Source organism: Osmerus mordax, chromosome 2 (assembly GCF_038355195.1).
Source record: "Osmerus mordax isolate fOsmMor3 chromosome 2, fOsmMor3.pri, whole genome shotgun sequence".
NCBI classification, from domain to species: domain Eukaryota; kingdom Metazoa; phylum Chordata; class Actinopteri; order Osmeriformes; family Osmeridae; genus Osmerus; species Osmerus mordax.
This window is the reverse complement of record NC_090051.1, coordinates 2,591,591-2,600,728: the sequence shown is the minus strand read 5'-3', so window position 1 is coordinate 2,600,728 and position 9,138 is coordinate 2,591,591. Positions and strand designations below refer to the sequence as shown.

Sequence of the window (9,138 nt, the reverse complement as noted above, 5' to 3'; positions counted from 1 at the left end):
GTCTCTTTCCTTTTGTCTCTGCTGTAAGGGAGCCCTAGAGACAGTGTGACCCCCCTCAGTCTCACCATGTGTCCATCTCTGGGTTAACTTTGCCTCAAATGTTCTCAGACGAAACAACCTGTCTGGTACCTGAACCGGTCAGGCTAGCTCTGTCATCTGTTACAGGGAGGGACATGTTCACAACAACTGCATTTCCTCATTCCTGGCGTGGTTTCTACAGAACAGAGGCTGACAGACTGATAGACGTCAGAATGAGAATGTGTTTAGAGTTTTGCCAAAAGAGTGTCTGATTCGACAGATGGGTTTAGGCCACTGAACATTTGATTCAGAGAATGGGGTTTAGTGTTTTAGCAATTGTGGAAAAACTGTTAGCATATTACCAAAATAGCATTTTTCCATCTACGTGGATTAGCACCACCATACCTCTCTGGTATCTTTGCACCCTATCACCCAACCAAGGGGAGCTGGAACAGGAAATCCCTTTTTGGTCTCCTAACCCTAACCCTAACCTGCTGCACTAGTCCACACCTGACCAGTGGGGCCCTCGTTCTTACAGTAATATAACTGGAACTGTTAGTTTCTCCTGGCATTCTCTAATCCCTGCTCTCCTCTCTCTGTCCCCCTCCACACATCCCCTGTGGTGTGGGGGGTTTGAGTTGTCAGCACCTGCCTGGTCGTCGGTCTGCCAACGTTTGACCTGGTCGCCAGTGGACATCGATCTGTGACAGTCTGCCAAAGCTGGATCTAGTCGCCAAGTGGACATCGGTCTCCCTGACGGACAACAGTGAGTTCCTGGTCCCTTCCCTTCCTGTCCCTCCACCTGCCTGTGATGCTGCACTGCCTGTGACGCTGCACTGCCTGTGATGCTGCACTGCCTGTGATGCTGCGCTGCCTGTGATGCTGCACTGTCTGTGATGCTGCACTGCCTGTGATGCTGCACTGCCTGTGACGCTGCACTGCCTGTGATGCTGCACTGCCTGTGACGCTGCACTGCCTGTGATGCTGCACTGCCTGTGATGCTGCAATGATCACAGTCCCCAGCCCTGTGGCTACCTCTGCTTAAACTGACATTTACCAACTGACCCAAGTTAAACAATGGATGTTGGTGTTTCAACACCCATTGACAATCCCTGCTGTATGACTATGTTAAGCCTGTGTTCTGCTCCTCTCTTTCACCAACCGTCTCTGGAGAAGGGGATCCCTCACTGAATTGCTCTAGTGAGTTTTTCTCTGAGTTTTTCCTTGTCTTCCTTGAGGGTTTAGGTTGGTTGGGGGGCAATTCTATGGGCGTATGTGAAGCCCTTTGTGACATTGCTTGTAAAAAGGGCTATACAAATACATTTTGATTTGATTTACACATATGCAAGTCAACTTGGGATGCACCAAATCCAGATTTTTGGGGTTCGGCCGAATACCGAATCCACTGGTTAAGATTCGGTCGAAACCAAATACCGAATCCACTGGTTAAGATTCGGTCGAAACCAAATACCGAATCCACTGGTTAAGATTCGGTCAAATCCGAAACCGAATACCGAATCCTACTCCCATCCTCAGTCCATTAACACAGTAAACACATTAAAGAAGTAACCAACGTCCACAGCAGTGTACACAGCAGTTTTTCATTTGTATATAAAAAAAAAAAGAACAGGAAGACAAGTGGAAAAAACTATTTTGACAATTACCATATGCCTATGTTCCTGATCTCAAGATCCAATCAATATCCGAAATATTAGCCTTTTAGATTTCTTGAATTTCTTTCGGATGTTTCATACGCAAATGTTTTAACAGCAGATATGTTGTGTATTGTTTAGGGTCCTTGCCACCACGAGACAAATCGTCATTGCAAATTGAACATGTAACTCGACTTGAATCGCCTTCTTTTGACTGAAAGTAGCCTACTGCCAAACAACACTTTTTCTGCTCACGAGTTCCATTTTCACTTTCTCTCAGCCTACTGCATTGAACGGTCCACCTACGTAAACACCTTCCTGTAATCAACGGCGGCGTCATTATGTCGACCAGCGTAGCGCGCGTAGTGCTGGGCGTAGGGTTCAGCCGAAACTGAACCCCGTCAAAAAGCCCAATATTCGGCCAAATCCTAAACCGAATCCTGGATTCGGTGCATCCCTAAAGTCAACACATACACGCACACACACACCACACACACACACACATACACACACACATACCACACACACACACACACACACACACACACACACACACACACACCACACAGTGGTGTACTACATTCTCCTCCACTCACACTTACAAACATATATTTACACATACAGTACACTGATACAAACACATTCACACATATACACAGTGTACATTCTCTATCTTTTTCTGTATCTCTCTCTCCCTCCCGTCAAGATTCAGATTCAGAAAATGGATATCAAGTGTGAGTCAACACACCTTAACCAGGATCAAATCCTCCCCCTCTCTCCTCCTCACCCCCTGTCTCCTTTACCTCCTCTCTCCTCCTCTACTCCTCCCCCTCTCTCCTCCTCACCCCCTGTCTCCTTTACCTCCTCTCTCCTCCTCTACACCTCCCCCTCTCCTCCTCACCCCCTGTCTCCTTTACCTCCTCTCTCCTCCTCTACTCCTCCCCCTCTCTCCTCCTCACCCCCTTTCTCCTTTACCTCCTCTCTCCTCCTCTACTCCTCCCCCTCTCTCCTCCTCACCCCCTGTCTCCTTTACCTCCTCTCTTCTCCTCTACACCTCCCCCTCTCTCCTCCTCACCTCCTTTCTCCTTTACCTCCTCTACTCTTCCTCTACACCTCCCCCTCTCCTCCTCACCCCCTGTCTCCTTTACCTCCTCTCTCCTCCTCTACACCTCCCCCTCTCTCCTCCTCACCTCCTTTCTCCTTTACCTCCTCTCTCCTCCTATACACCTCCCCCTCTCTCCTCCTCACCCCGTCTCCTTTACCTCCTCTCTCCTCCTCTACACCTCCCCCTCTCTCCTCCTCACCCCCTCTCTCCTTTACCCCCTCTCTCCCTCCTCTACTCCTCTCCCCCTCTCCTTCAAACCTCTGCTTTTCTCCCATCCAGTTTTGGCATGCATGCACCCTTACATAAGAAAGTTCCAGTAATAAGACTCCAAACAGGATCAACTGGTCCAAGCATAAGAGTGTGTGTGTGTGTGTATGTATGTGGGTGTGACACATTCAAATATGTACTGTATGTTCATGAACAGTACCAATAACAACAGCAGTAAGAGCAGTCTTTAATGTTGGGATCAGATGAGTACAAGGCAGCACTACAGGTGATCAGACTGTCAGCATTACAGCAGACACACACAGAACCAGATGGAGCACAGAGAGGAGGCTGATGGGGAAACCAGAGTTTTATAAAGGTCAGTAGAAGGTGTTTATTCATATGTTGGAGAGTGAAGGATTTACTGTCAGTCCAGAATAGGGTATTATTAACCCTTGTGTTATCTTCGGGTCATTCTGACCCATCAGTCATTGTGACCCACCGTCGTATTGCGACAACTTTACCGCATAAAAAAACAAAGTGAAGCATTTTCTTTTAACCGTTGGGCTGTCTGCCACATTGCGAAGGTTAAAATAAAATTATTTTTATTTGTTTTTGTATTGGGTAAAATTGGGTAAACACAACAATGGTTCGTTATGAACCTTTGGGTCATGTGACCCGAAGGCAGCACAAGGGTTAAGCAAATTAGCATCTCTATTCCTGGTCGGATGTCTAACCCTTTCAAATACTGGACATGTGTTTGTTTAACAGAATAGATCCTCGGCTACAATATAACATGATTTCATGTCTGTTAAACATGTCTATTGTGTCTGTAAATGTTACCATAGGCTATTGTGTGTTGGCAACAATGTCAGTCAGTGGTTAAGGACCTCCCACCTGTGCTGATCAACAGGAAGAGGATGTGCTGTGTTATCAGTTATCAGTGTCGAGGGAGGAGACAGGCTAGGAGATTTGACAACAACACTATGTGTCATTAAGGGTTTAAAGAATATATATTTCTATATCATATTTAGACTACTTTGATCCTCTATAGACTGGGGAGCTAGTGCTAACAGCTTTTGATTGTGGGTCAAAGAGATGGCTAGCCCATGACAACCTATGATGATATAAACCTATATTCTATACACTCTCTAGTGTAAACCTGTTCCACTGTGTTGCTCTGTGCATTGGTTAATGTTTCATTTGCACTGGGTGACAAGTTATGTTTCTGGAATGATTAGGGGTGATTGTACATCAGACTGGCAGAGGTTTTTAAAATAATGTGTTTAGATCACGTCGTATTTACCCATCATTCTTCTAGTCCTGAGACCCACAACTCCACCCAACACATTTACATTACATTCACATTTTGTCATTTAGCAGACGCTCTTATCCAGAGCGACTTACAGTAAGTACAGGGACATTCCCCTGAGACAAGTAGGGTGAAGTGCCTTGCCCAAGGACACAATGTCATTTGGCACGGCCGGGAATCGAACTGGCAACCTTGTGATTACTAGCCCGCTTCCCTAACCAGTGAAACTGCATTTCCTCATCCATGACATGGTTTCTACAGAGCCCTGTAGCAGGAATGTAGAACTGGAATGTAGAAATGGGTAAAACCAGATAGATGAGAATCAGACTAAACTCTACAGTGGGGATAGAGAGGGGGAAGGGTGCTGAGTGACAGGGAAATGACATTTTCTTGAAGAAATATTGATAAATACAAAATGTTGTTATGATTAATGTGGCAATGAAAATATCAATTTCTATATTTCATTTTGAGCACCTCCAGACAGTAGATTGAACTTGCTAGCACTGTAAGCATAGGGTTAAGTTTAGCTTAGAAACAAGTTTTGTTGCAGAGGGCCTAACAGGTAAGGTTTAGTTTATAGCACTGGCAGCGTCTGGTTAAGTTTAGCTTAGCGTGTTTTTGTTGCTCCATGATACTTTTCTTTGTACACTGCTGAATGATTCATTGGCGTGAAGTGTCATGATTATATTTATAAGGGACAGGTCTTGTTTCTGGACATAATAGGTGTCAGAGAGAGAATGACCTGTCTATATGGTTCAGTCAGGATCATGTCTTAGCAGGTCCAGGATGCTTGACTGATATAAATGACCTGAGTGACAAACCAGCACCTTGGGAAGTGGAGATTTGATCAATGCAGGTTAATGAAGGAAAGCATGTTTACAACTCCTCTCCTATATACACAGACTGCATCATGTAGACCTCTCCTATATACACAGACTGCATCATGTAGACCTCTCCTATATACACAGGCTGCATCTTGTAGACCTCTCCTATATACACAGACTGCATCATGTAGACCTCTCCTATATACACAGACTGCATCATGTAGACCTCTCCTATATACACAGACTGCATCTTGTAGACCTCTCCTATATACACAGACTGCATCATGTAGACCTCTCCTATATACACAGACTGCATCATGTAGACCTCTCCTATATACACAGGCTGCATCTTGTAGACCTCTCCTATATACACAGACTGCATCATGTAGACCTCTCCTATATACACAGGCTGCATCTTGTAGACCTCTCCTATATACACAGACTGCATCATGTAGACCTCTCCTATATACACAGACTGCATCATGTAGACCTCTCCTATATACACAGACTGCATCATGTAGACCTCTCCTATATACACAGGCTGCATCTTGTAGACCTCTCCTATATACACAGACTGCATCATGTAGACCTCTCCTATATACACAGACTGCATCTTGTAGAACTCTCCTATATACACAGACTGCATCTTATAGACCTATATACACAGACTGCATCTTGTAGCCCTCTCCTATATACACAGACTGCATCATGTAGCCCTCTCCTATATACACAGACTGCATCTTGTAGACCTCCTATATACACACACTGCATCTTGTAGACTGCACCCCCTCAGTCTCACCATGTGTCCATCTCTGGGTTAACTTTGCCTCAAATGTTCTCAGTTCTCTGTTACCTCAACCGGTCAGGTTAGCTCTGTCTTCTGTTACAGGGAGGGACATGTTCACAACAACCGCATTTCCTCATTCCTGGCTTGGTTTCTACAGAACAGAGGCTGACAGACTGAGACATGAGCAGGAATGATGAGTACAGTTGAGGAGTGACTGCCTGGTTCTCAGAAAGAAGAGATTCATATAAAAGTTATAAACATTTAGACAATGCATCATTAACATTAGACTATTTTTGTAAAACATAAAATATTTGTACATGAAGCCAGTCTAAATTGTTATGGTGTGCGTTGGGGTACAACGAAATGCAGGAGAGGTAGCCAGTCAGAGCGTCAAAACCATGGTTTATTCTTGAACTCGGAAACAGACAAGATACTTACAGGGCAAGGACCAGACCAACTCTGGACACAAAACTGGAACCTAAATACACAGAACCAAACAAGACACAGGTGGACACGATAAGACTAACGAGAACTGAAACCACTCAACGAGACACAGGTGAAGACCATGACAGACAAAGGGAAACACTAGGGCAGGGCAAAACCGAAAACAAGGGGGCACGGCTGTGGCCGTGACATAAATAAAACTAGTGCCATCTTCCAAGTTGGAGGCCTTCTCCTTCTTTATCTCTCTGCCTCCCCCCTCTCTCTCTCTCTCTGTCTCTCTCTCTACCTCCCTCACAGTCTTGTCCTCTTCTTCCGCCCCTCCCTCCGTCTTTCTCCCCCTCTCCCCCTCTCTCTCTCTCTCTCTCTCTCTCTCTCTCTCTCGCTCTCTCTCTCTCTCTCTCTCTCTGCAGAACCTATTCCTCCATCTCCTCCCTCTCTTGTTCTGTGTACAGTTCCCTTATAGTTAGGTTCCACATCCTTCATTGTTCAGGCAGCAAGACACTCAATGATTATCAAAGATTATGCCCAATTCCCTTCAGATTAATATCACCAGTTCCATTGTTTATTTGCTCTGATTCTATCAAGGAACTTGAAGAGGATTAGATAGATCGGTAAAATGATTAACGAGCCATGCTGTTGTTGGTCATTTATAAATGTATTCTAAATACTGTAATTACACTGACATTGTTGTAATCCTGTAAACTCTATAAACATAGATAATCATACAGACACATGTCATACGTTACTGATCCATCAAGGTTTTCTAAGAGGAAGTGAGGTAGTGCTCAGTACAGCTGATGGTGCAGTATGATGGAGTGGAGCTTGTTGTAAGAGGAAGTGAGGTAGTGCTCAGTACAGCTGATGGTGCAGTATGATGGAGTGGAGCTTGTTGTAAGAGGAAGTGAGGTAGTGCTCAGTACTGCTGATGGTGCAGTATGATGGAGTGGAGCTTGTTGTCTTCTGTTGTCTTATGTCAGTATGAGGTAAATGACTGAGGTACTGAATACATTTTAACTGGGTTGTTTACATCATAGTGGTGTGTTCTTAATGAGGGTATCAAGCAGGGGTGATTCTAGGATCAGACCTTTAGGGGTGCTCAGCCCCCAATGAGAATGTGACATGAATACAGTGCCTTGCAAAAGTGCTAAACCCCCTTGCTAATATAAATCCCTAATTTCACTGGATAACAAGAAATACATTTATGTATTATTATGCAAAATATTGAATGAATGAAAAAACTAAGGATGTCCCTTTCTTCATGAACTACCAGAATCAAATGATAATAAACAATATTTTTTAAATGTTTTTATTATTATTTTTAGGGGTGCTGAGATGAAATTTAGGGGTGCTTGAGCACCCCTAAAAAGGGTCTAAAATCGCCACTGGTATCAAGTTAGTTTTCCTTCCTCTCTTGAGGTAAAAGTCTGACAGGGTTGGATTATATCTGTTATTTGTTTACAGGTCTACAGGTCTGGCTTTAAAATCCTTCTAATCTGACCCTGAGGAGAGAAGTTCTGACTTTGAGAGGGAGGAGGGGGCACTGCCTCTAAAATGAGTATCTCTAGAGAGAGAGAGGAAGGGGGCCCTGCCTCTAAAATGAGTCTCTCTGGGAAGAGAGAGGAGGGGTGCCCTGCCTCTAAAATGAGTCTCGTTGAATGTTGTTGAATATGGTGTTTTCTTGGATGATGTGGCTTTGAATTTCTCGTAATATGATTTGATTATTTTCCATAACCAAGTTTACAATGGCAGCATCCTGTACCCCGGTGAACATTTGGCCACTTCCTCCACCATGGTTGCATCTCTCAGTCCTTTAGAAAAACAAAAAAACTATAATATAGGGCTTGGACAATGCAGCCTAAATATATTTCTCCACAGTAGAGTAAATTGTACAGGAAACTTGTACAGTTAGTGTATGACATCAGCCATGGGGTGTACTTCATAGTGTGAAAGAAATGTTGGTTACATACCTGTGCTCCAGTCTAGATGGTTACATACCTGTTCTCCAGTCTAGATGGTCACATACCTGTACTCCAGTCTAGATGGTTACATACCTGTACTCCAGTCTAGATGGTTACATACCTGTACTCCAGTCTAGATGGTTACATACCTGTACTCCAGTCTAGATGGTTACATACCTGTACTCCAGTCTAGATGGTTACATACCTGTACTCCAGTCTAGATGGTTACATACCTGTACTCCAGTCTAGATGGTTACATACCTGTACTCCAGTCTAGATGGTCACATACCTGTACTCCAGTCTAGATGGTTACATACCTGTACTCCAGTCTAGATTGTTACATACCTGTACTCCAGTCTAGATGGTTACATACCTGTGCTCCAGTCTAGATGGTTACATACCTGTGCTCCAGTCTAGATGGTTACATACCTGTGCTCCAGTCTAGATGGTCACATACCTGTGCTCCAGTCTAGATGGTCACATACCTGTACTCCAGTCTAGATGGTCACATACCTGTACTCCAGTCTAGATGGTCACATACCTGTGCTCCAGTCTAGATGGTTACATACCTGTACTCCAGTCTAGATGGTCACATACCTGTGCTCCAGTCTAGATGGTTACATACCTGTGCTCCAGTCTAGATGGTTACATACCTGTACTCCAGTCTAGATGGTCACATACCTGTACTCCAGTCTAGATGGTTACATACCTGTACTCCAGTCTAGATGGTTACATACCTGTACTCCAGTCTAGATGGTTACATACCTGTACTCCAGTCTAGATGGTTACATACCTGTACTCCAGTCTAGATGGTCACATACCTGTACTCCAGTC

At 44.4% G+C, this 9,138-nt stretch overlaps 1 protein-coding gene across 2 annotated transcripts in view; it reads left to right on the top strand.

Annotated features, from left to right (window-relative positions):
- The first annotated feature begins 1,127 nt into the window (after window positions 1-1,127).
- Window positions 1,128-9,138, top strand: part of LOC136933034 (NACHT, LRR and PYD domains-containing protein 12-like) — a 134,693-nt gene continuing 126,682 nt past the window's right edge. The window contains exons 1-2 of one of the 2 annotated variants that reach the window (XM_067228403.1): window positions 1,128-1,218; window positions 3,227-3,329. The gene's annotated coding sequence lies outside the window, so the exon portion shown is untranslated. Of the gene's footprint in view, window positions 1,219-3,226; window positions 3,359-9,138 lie in introns of both variants that reach the window. The other variant, XM_067228421.1, reaches the window with a different exon arrangement.